The sequence below is a fragment of the Haliotis rubra genome, unplaced genomic scaffold (genome assembly GCF_003918875.1).
Source record: "Haliotis rubra isolate DU_JTF1 unplaced genomic scaffold, ASM391887v1 Scf1015, whole genome shotgun sequence".
Classification (NCBI taxonomy): Eukaryota; Metazoa; Mollusca; class Gastropoda; order Lepetellida; family Haliotidae; genus Haliotis; species Haliotis rubra.
In genome coordinates this window covers 313,449-323,585 of record NW_025764910.1, presented here as the reverse complement: position 1 = coordinate 323,585, position 10,137 = coordinate 313,449, and the positions used below count along the sequence as shown (strand labels likewise).

General features: G+C 35.6%; 1 long non-coding RNA gene across 1 annotated transcript; it reads right to left on the bottom strand.

Moving 5' to 3' along the window:
* Positions 1 to 3,476: 3,476 nt before the first annotated feature.
* On the bottom strand, positions 3,477 to 9,161 carry LOC124269556. The gene is made up of 3 exons (XR_006896536.1): positions 9,060 to 9,161; positions 7,555 to 7,557; positions 3,477 to 3,486 (listed from the first exon to the last, which is right to left on the bottom strand). It is a non-coding gene; the product is annotated as an uncharacterized LOC124269556 (long non-coding RNA).
* Between the last annotated feature and the right edge of the window lie 976 nt (positions 9,162 to 10,137).

Genomic DNA, 10,137 nt, shown 5'->3' with positions numbered 1-10,137 from the left:
TTTTCGCCCATGGGCGAGATTTTTTAATATCGTTTTAAGTTAGTCGAATTAAGTCAAAATGAGTTGAATTTTGTTTCATGATACTTATAAACATACATTCATTCATTTGCAACTTCCAAAACATGGAAAAACATATATTTTGAGTAAAAGTCAATATTCTCGCCCATGGGCCAAACTGTTTTTCGCCCATGGGCGAGATTTTTTAATATCGCTCTAAATTAGTCGAATTAAGTCAAAATGAGTTGAAATTTGTGTCATGATGCTTATAAACATACACTCATTCATTTACAACCTCCAAAACATGGAAAAACACATATTTTGAGTAAAAGTAAATATTCTCGCCCATGGGCCAACCTATTTTTCGCCCATGGGCGAGATTTTTTAATATCGTTCTAAGTTCGTCGAATTAAGTCAATATGAGTTGAATTTTGTTTCATGATACTTATAAACATACACTCATTCATTTACAACCTCCAAAACATGGAAAAACATATATTTTGAATAAAAGTCATTATTCTCGCCCATGGGCCAAAATGTGTTCCCCCATGGGCGAGATTTTTTAATATCGCTCTAAGTTAGTCGAATTAAGTCAATATGAGTTGAATTTTGTTTCATGATACTTATAAACACACATTCATTCATTTACAACTTCCAAAACATGGAAAAACATATATTTTGAGTAAAAGTCAATATTCTCGCCCATGGGCCAAAATGTGTTTCGCCCATGGGCGAGATTTTTTAATATCGCTCTAAGTTAGTCGAATTAAGTCAATATGAGTTGAATTTCGTTTCATGGTACTTATAAACATACATTCATTCATTTACAACCTCCAAAACATGGAAAAACATATATTTTGAGTAAAAGTCAATATTCTCGCCCATGGGCCAAAATGTGTTTCGCCCATGGGCGAGATTTTTTAATATCGCTCTAAGTTAGTCGAATTAAGTCAATATGAGTTGAATTTTGTTTCATGATACTTATAAACATACATTCATTCATTTACAACTTCCAAAACATGGAAAAACACATATTTTGAGTAAAAGTAAATATTCTCGCCCATGGGCCAACCTATTTTTCGCCCATGGGCGAGATTTTTTAACATCCATCTAAGTTAGTCGAATTAAGTCAATATGAGTTGAATTTTGTTTCATGGTACTTATAAACATACACTCATTCATTTACAACCTCCAAAACATGGAAAAACACATATTTTGAATAAAAGTCATTATTCTCGCCCATGGGCCAAAATGTGTTTCGCCCATGGGCGAGATTTTTTAATATCCATCTAAGTTAGTCGAATTAAGTCAATATGAGTTGAATTTTGTTTCATGATACTTATAAACATACATTCATTCATTTACAACTTCCAAAACATGGAAAACATATATTTTGAGTAAAAGTAATTATTCTCGCCAATGGGCCAACCTATTTTTCGCCCATGGGCGAGATTTTTTAATATCGTTTTAAGTTAGTCGAATTAAGTCAAAATGAGTTGAATTTTGTTTCATGATACTTATAAACATACATTCATTCATTTGCAACTTCCAAAACATGGAAAAACATATATTTTGAGTAAAAGTCAATATTCTCGCCCATGGGCCAAACTGTTTTTCGCCCATGGGCGAGATTTTTTAATATCGCTCTAAATTAGTCGAATTAAGTCAAAATGAGTTGAAATTTGTGTCATGATGCTTATAAACATACACTCATTCATTTACAACCTCCAAAACATGGAAAAACACATATTTTGAGTAAAAGTAAATATTCTCGCCCATGGGCCAACCTATTTTTCGCCCATGGGCGAGATTTTTTAATATCGTTCTAAGTTCGTCGAATTAAGTCAATATGAGTTGAATTTTGTTTCATGATACTTATAAACATACACTCATTCATTTACAACCTCCAAAACATGGAAAAACATATATTTTGAATAAAAGTCATTATTCTCGCCCATGGGCCAAAATGTGTTCCCCCATGGGCGAGATTTTTTAATATCGCTCTAAGTTAGTCGAATTAAGTCAATATGAGTTGAATTTTGTTTCATGATACTTATAAACACACATTCATTCATTTACAACTTCCAAAACATGGAAAAACATATATTTTGAGTAAAGTCAATATTCTCGCCCATGGGCCAAAATGTGTTTCGCCCATGGGCGAGATTTTTTAATATCGCTCTAAGTTAGTCGAATTAAGTCAATATGAGTTGAATTTTGTTTCATGATACTTATAAACATACATTCATTCATTTACAACTTCCAAAACATGGAAAAACACATATTTTGAGTAAAAGTAAATATTCTCGCCCATGGGCCAACCTATTTTTCGCCCATGGGCGAGATTTTTTTAACATCCATCTAAGTTAGTCGAATTAAGTCAATATGAGTTGAATTTTGTTTCATGGTACTTATAAACATACACTCATTCATTTACAACCTCCAAAACATGGAAAACACATATTTTGAATAAAAGTCATTATTCTCGCCCATGGGCCAAAATGTGTTTCGCCCATGGGCGAGATTTTAATATCCATCTAAGTTAGTCGAATTAAGTCAATATGAGTTGAATTTTGTTTCATGATACTTATAAACATACATTCATTCATTTACAACTTCAAAACATGGAAAAACATATATTTTGAGTAAAAGTAAATATTCTCGCCCATGGGCCAAAATGTGTTTCGCCCATGGGCGAGATTTTTTAATATCGCTCTAAGTTAGTCGAATTAAGTCAATATGAGTTGAATTTTGTTTCATGGTACTTATAAACATACACTCATTCATTTACAACCTCCAAAACATGGAAAAACACATATTTTGAATAAAAGTCATTATTCTCGCCCATGGGCCAAAATGTGTTTCGCCCATGGGCGAGATTTTTTAATATCCATCTAAGTTAGTCGAATTAAGTCAATATGAGTTGAATTTTGTTTCATGATACTTATAAACACACATTCATTCATTTACAACTTCCAAAACATGGAAAAACATATATTTTGAGTAAAAGTCAATATTCTCGCCAATGGGCCAAAATGTGTTTCGCCCATGGGCGAGATTTTATAATATCGCTCTAAGTTAGTCGAATTAAGTCAATATGAGTTGAATTTTGTTTCATGATACTTATAAACATACATTCATTCATTTACAACTTCCAAAACATGGAAAAACATATATTTTGAGTAAAAGTCAATATTCTCGCCCATGGGCCAAAATGTGTTTCGCCCATGGGCGAGATTTTAATATCGCTCTAAGTTAGTCGAATTAAGTCAATATGAGTTGAATTTTGTTTCATGATACTTATAAACATACATTCATTCCTTTACAACTTCAAAACATGGAAAAACATATATTTTGAGTAAAGTCAATATTCTCGCCCATGGGCCAAAATGTGTTTCGCCCATGGGCGAGATTTTTAATATCGCTCTAAATTAGTCGAATTAAGTCAAAATGAGTTGAAATTTGTTTCATGATGCTTACAAACATACACTCATTCATTTACAACCTCCAAAACATGAATTCTGATCGAAATTAAACATTCTCCTCCCATGGATGGGCCGGCCCATGGGCCACTGTTCGCCCATGGGCCTGCCCATGGGCGAGCAATTTAAATTTAAAGTTTTCGAAAGAATTTTTTTTCATTTTTTCATCCTTGGCATATATTCATAACAACTGCATGTTTAATTAGGTCAAATCCCTTGTCAGAAAGTGCCCACAGTGCGGAGAGTTTCTGGACTTTTGTGAGTCCAGAATTAAATTGTGACGTGTTCGAGTCGTTTCTCTGACCACATCTAAACTAACACATTAACGTCTTTTCATATCGTTTTTAAGCTCAATGTTAAGTAAAAAATAACCTGAGATTCCAACGCACATTATTGGGGTGAGTGATGGTTGTCATTTCCATGAAATGTTCAGTCCGGGAACAGTCACAGTGCTGGAAAACAAGAACGCAATTTTAACAAGTAATACTATGGATAAAATCCTTTCTGTTCTTATAAATAGAAAACCATGTAATCAAACATATTTCATTGGGACATTGTCCGGAAACAGATACAGTGGTTAAAAACAAGAATACACTTTTAACAAGTAATACTTTCTGTTCTTATGAATATAAAACTGTAATCATACATTTCAGGTTTGCGGTGAACATGATATGCATTGATTACAGAACATCACCGGGTGTTCGCGAGAGTGGTAGGCATGCCTTCTATGAGACACCTGCCCTAAAAGCAAACTCCGATGTGGGACTCCGATTCTACGATGTACATATATATATGAATGACGTTTAGAGAGTCAGCCTGCTAAGTCTTCACGAAAGTAAGTATGTCCTGGGTCACGTTGTACATGTCCTGGGACACTACATGCTGAGGCAAGTCAAGTCAATACTCACCTTAGTATTATTGCTACCTGCATATATGTACAACCAAAACCAATATATTAATGTCCACTAAATTCACTTTATATATATACTGAAAGCCATTAAAAATGCAGTTTGACATTCATACTTTCTTTACTCACACTAATTTCACATATATAAACCTCTCTGGCAGATATGTTTTAAGTGAACATCTGTGAATAATTTCATCTGAAAATATCCAGTCAACAACAACATCAGTGACGCAACAACGACATCACACAAAGGAGGGGTCACTTGCAGTCAATGTCGTGTGTGTCCACCGTGCGCTGCAAGACATGCTCGCAGTCTTTGGGGCATTGAAAGACACACATTTCTCAGAAACAGTTGTTGGATGGTCTGCAGCCTCTGGTGGTCTGTGGTCTGATCATGACACCACCCCCTCCAAAACGATCATGTTCAAGGACACAGTTTGGCGCAAGTCTTTCTCCTTTACGTCGATAAATCTGTTGACGTCCATCTGCAAAGGATAAGTTAAACCTGGATTCATCTGCAAAAATGACATCTGGCCATGTCCTGTTGCCAAGATTGGCCCCATTTGCTGCCCATCGCTGTCTGGCAAGTCTGTGGCGATGCAATAAGGTTGGACCACGGTACGGGTGACGACACCGGATGTTGAAGGCAGCAAGGCGTCCTTGCACCTTTTGGGCGCTGAAATGACATTGACTTGTCCCAACTTTCCTCCTTGCCTAATCATCAGCTGTTTGGAACCGATTTCGCAAGTGTGAAACTCGGATATTGCGGTTTTGTCGAGCTGTTATCACAGGTGGTGCACCAGGTCGCGGACGATCAGCAACACTTCCTGTAGCCCGAAAACGTTGTCTGAGTCGACTTACAGTGGATGGATGCACATTAAAGTGCCTGGCAATCATCACATCTGAAGCACCTTGGCTGACCATACCGATAACCTGATTCCTTTGGTCTTGTGTCAAGTGTGGCATTTTCTCAAAGTGATTGAGTTCCACAATTCCTTGTGCTTTTAGAGGGCCTGGGTGCAGGTAATGCATGTGCACAACGTCTTTCATGAATGTGGTTGTGTTTACGAGAAATGTCAAAGGTTCAGTTTAAAGTATCAAAGTTCATGTGAGAGGAATGCTCCGGGACTCGAACTCGAAATGGGCCAGAATAACAGCCTTTTATCCCTGTATATCGCAGGAAAAAAACTTCAATAGAACTTTTGTAAGTTTCAGGCCCCGGGGTCTTGAAAGTGACTTAAGTCTAAAATTTGCTTAAGTCTGTCATTTTGATCTTAAGTCAAAAAAATTGTCTTAAATCGGGGATCACGTACATTTTTTAGTCTTAAAAGTTAAGACTGAGATCATTTTTTGTCTTAAATCCTGAGACTGCTTCCTACCAGTCTTAAGCCCTTTTTGATGCCGAGGTTTTTTTCAGGCGCACAATTTCATAAGGTTTGAAAAGTGAACGTTGTGCGAGATTTGCGCTCGCGTGGTCCTGGATCTGCGTTCAGCTATAAAATTACACAGAAATGTGGAATATTAAATTTCCTATCCGTTGGTATAAGTATAAATGCAAATACCTCGGCGGTTTGAGAAATAAACACTGCTAAATGATGTCCAAAATTTTGCTATGCATTCAAAAACAGTAAATTTCTCCGCTTTTAATCGTGCACCGGTAAAAGCACTGTGCTACGATTTTTTAAAATTTGGCATCTTTACAGAAAGTGTGAGCGAATAAATTACAGCCTGATATCTGAACGACATAAGTATATATGAAATGGGTTTATTTGCTTATGCATAACGTTATACGCTCAACATTAAAAATGACTCGCAATAAATGTCAAAAATGGATTTTCTTCTATGACGTCAAAGGACGACAGAGAGGTCATACGCGTATAAAGATAAGGGGGCATAACTCCGCTATGCTTAACTCTAGGTCAATGTAACTCAGATCACTTGGAGAGAATTTGTTGTGGATACGGCCGCTATATTTTCCTTATGTTTTGTTCACCGTGAACCAAACTACATGTATTCCAATACAAAGTTCCCCAATGTGAGCGGATACGTTTCAGTAGTTTCACAAGTTATAAGAAAAGATGACAATGTACTATATGAGAAAGCACGTAAAAGCGATTTGGATGGCCCGATCCGATATGTAAATTAGTTCCTAAATTCACACATTCTCCTGTTTGTGTAGATGTATTTTGACTGATTTTGCATCATTATTTACTGAGTACTAGCCATATCTTCAAATATAATGAAATTACTGAAAAGATTACAAAATTGTAGTTGACGTCATTGCTTGTTTTACGTATTTTGCGACGTCGGAAAAAAACGACACTGGTATGCTGATCAGTATATATCTCACATAATTTCCATGAATTGTGTAAAAGGTTTCGGTTTCTATGTCTGAACTTAACACTCTTGTGACAGAACTTAAAATGACTGATTTTACCATTTAAATAATGTCCTGAATAGATCCATAATTAGACGGTTTAACTTGTTATCTTAATATGAACAACACACGCACCTGTTTGGCATCAATTTGACGTAAATTAAAAAGAATATTTCACAACCCCTGGCCCCGGGGTCATGAAAGTTAAATCGCTATTCATAACCTGTTCATATGCAACTGTAATATTGGTTCGAATGGCGAATATTGCACATGATACATGAACTATTTAAGTACATGTTGCAGTTACGCCTTCGGTTGTTCTTCTAATACTTGTTTAAGGGTTTAAAATATGGTGTACTACACTCAGTATATCAATTTCTTATGTAAATTTTATTCAAACAAACAAAACCCTTGAAAGAATGAAAACCGTATACCCTATATCCAAGGATATGATATAGAACAAGGCTAAATGTAGATAAAGAAATTAGTTTCATGAAACAGCTGAATAGGAAATATACGTGATGTAATAGGCGTCTCAATACCGGCCTTCGCGAAACGTGATTTTGAAAACACTATCCAATGCAATATGGCAGAAAGGGCACTAGGCGTTCCAGTTGGTGTATTTCGAAAACATCCCAACCTTAAAGACACTAAAATTCACCGCGGCAGGGATAAAAGCGTCAGTTGACTTGTTTGGAACATTTCTGCAGGTGCCTGCTACTAAACTATTCTCCTCAATTAATTTAGAGTGACCGGACATGATTACATCATTCTTAAATTTCCATGGTAACTGTCTTAGTCTTAGTCTTAGCTAAGATTTGACTGAGACAGTTTCATGATCCAGTCTTATCTAAAATTTAAGCTAAGCAAAAAATTTTAAACTTAAGATTTTTTGGGGGCTAAGCAAATTTTAGACTTAAGATTTTTTCATGATCCCGGGGCCAGAACAACAAATACCAATTGCGTTTTTAATGGCTTACAGTATATATATATATTACCAATATAATAACGTGTACTTTATTATATACCCATGTAAACTTTACGTGGTCAAATTCCGTATTGAACCCCAGATTCCGTATTGAACATTTAGCCCGTTCTACATTGCTACGCTATGATTTGCTTTAATATGTAACAGATTAATGAAAGATAAGAGGGTATATAAATATAGAACGTCATACTAGTGCATTTGGATGTTTTGTATTGAGCTCGAAGATGCCTTCGAACTCATTGTTTCTGTGCTCCCATGACGTCTTCTCGCTTGATACAAAACATCCAAATGCACTAGTATGACGTTCTATATACGTGTATGTATCCACTTTCTGTACGGTATCAACCTGTTTCGTCTAACTTTTAAAACAGGTAAACAGAACAGAACAGAACAGAACAGAATTTTATTTCAGTAACAGGCCTCCGGCCCAAAATACATGTACATAAATTGATGATAAGTAGAGCACATATATATTTCATTTAGATTTGTGTTTCTTGTCAACAAAGTATAAAAATAGACATACATCCTTGATAATATTAACATTTTTACTCTGTAATATTGATATAAAATTAATAATTGATGGACATTTACTAAAATATTTTGATATGTACTTATTTCTGATATGAGAATATGCATCACAGATATAAAATACATGCCATTCATCTTCAACAACGAAGATACCATTTAATTTACAAAACAGGCAATGCCTTTCATTATATGCAACATCAGTGTATCTGCCCGTTTCAACTGCTAGTTTAAAATTACAGCACCGAAATCGGGCATATATAGTTTTAAATATTGAGGGATATCATTATTTATCAAGTAGCTCTCAACATTTAACAAAGATTTGAATTGCTTATAGTAAAGACATTTACAGTTACTGTCCAAAGATGAATGCCAAGATTGAAATAAATTATCATGTAGTCTCTGTTTAAATGATTCCATAAATATTTTGTGATCACCAATTTCCTGACTTATCCAAACAAATCCAAAACCAAATTGAAAAAGAATATTTTTAATCCTACCCTGTCTAAAAATAATAGCATAAAATAACGTTGTTTTGGTAATCTATAGTCAGGCATGTTTAGAAGTCTGCACCAGTATTTCACTGCATTGGTAAACAGTAGCAATTAGACGACCCAGGCATAGTCAGGTTGAGTGACTAAGCTTGTTAGACGGAGTAGGCATGTGGACCAGTCCATTTCAAACTTAACAGGGGTGTTACCACAAAATAAGAACAAAGACAACATAAATATATTTCATCGTACATTTATTATTTTAATGTACTTATTTGCATATATATCTCACACATAACATTCACAAATATATAGAAATATATTTTATCATATATTTTTACTTATATTATAGTTAGTTGCACAAACATCTGCAACTTATCACCACACACACATATATATACAAATCATATATATTCCATTATTCAAAAATATACATAAATATATTTTATCATATATTGACTGTATAGTCAATTACAGAGACTTCATTGCTTAAAAGTTTGTCTTTTGCACGACGAAGACCTTGGTCAACTGCCACATACTGTCGGCGTCTTGATGGTTCACGTCTGTTTCCTCTCTTCTGTGCACGTTTCACCACAGTTGTAGACTGTTCCCTCTTGGTGAGCTGAATGAAATCAAATATATTCGGGTGGCATGGGGTGAGGGAGTTGATCTTGTTGTGCCAACCTTCAATGTTGTTGTTCTGTGGCCAGCATTAACAAAGTGGTTCCAAGTCGGTTGGTCCCAGGCTCCCTCAATCCATGCTGTTGTCACATAGTCCATAAACTTGACACAGTCCTCTCCCTCGGGACTTTCACTGATAGCCTCTAGCCACACATTTTCGACTTGTTCAAGGGGCACTAAGGGAAGGGCTTTAGCTCGGCTCACCAGTTGATAAAAATCTCCTTTCTCCCTATACGTTGCTGCAAGTCCGACATTTTGAATCTTCATCTCTCAATGTATTTAGTTACTTAATTAACTTGCATTTCCTGATTAAAAGAATAACTCATTAATCTTATCAATAAGTGTTTGAAAATAAACTTACTGCTTGTAATCTCTTTATTGTCAGATCACTTGGACATATCTTAATTGATAAACCCCTTTAGTTAATCTAATCTCATTAGTAAGCATCTTGAGACCCCCAAGATCTCCAATAGCCTCTCCCAAACAGATTTTACGGGTCAGTGACTCCACGGCTCACACTGACCCATGGAGAAATCACTCATGCGTGGTTAGACAGTCCAGGTATAGTCAGGGCCTAAAAATTAGACGAACCGGGTTGTAATCTTCTGTACATGTATATGTCCGACCTATAATTGCTTCCAATATGTTAACGTGTACAGTATACACTTTCTGTACATGTATGTGTCGGC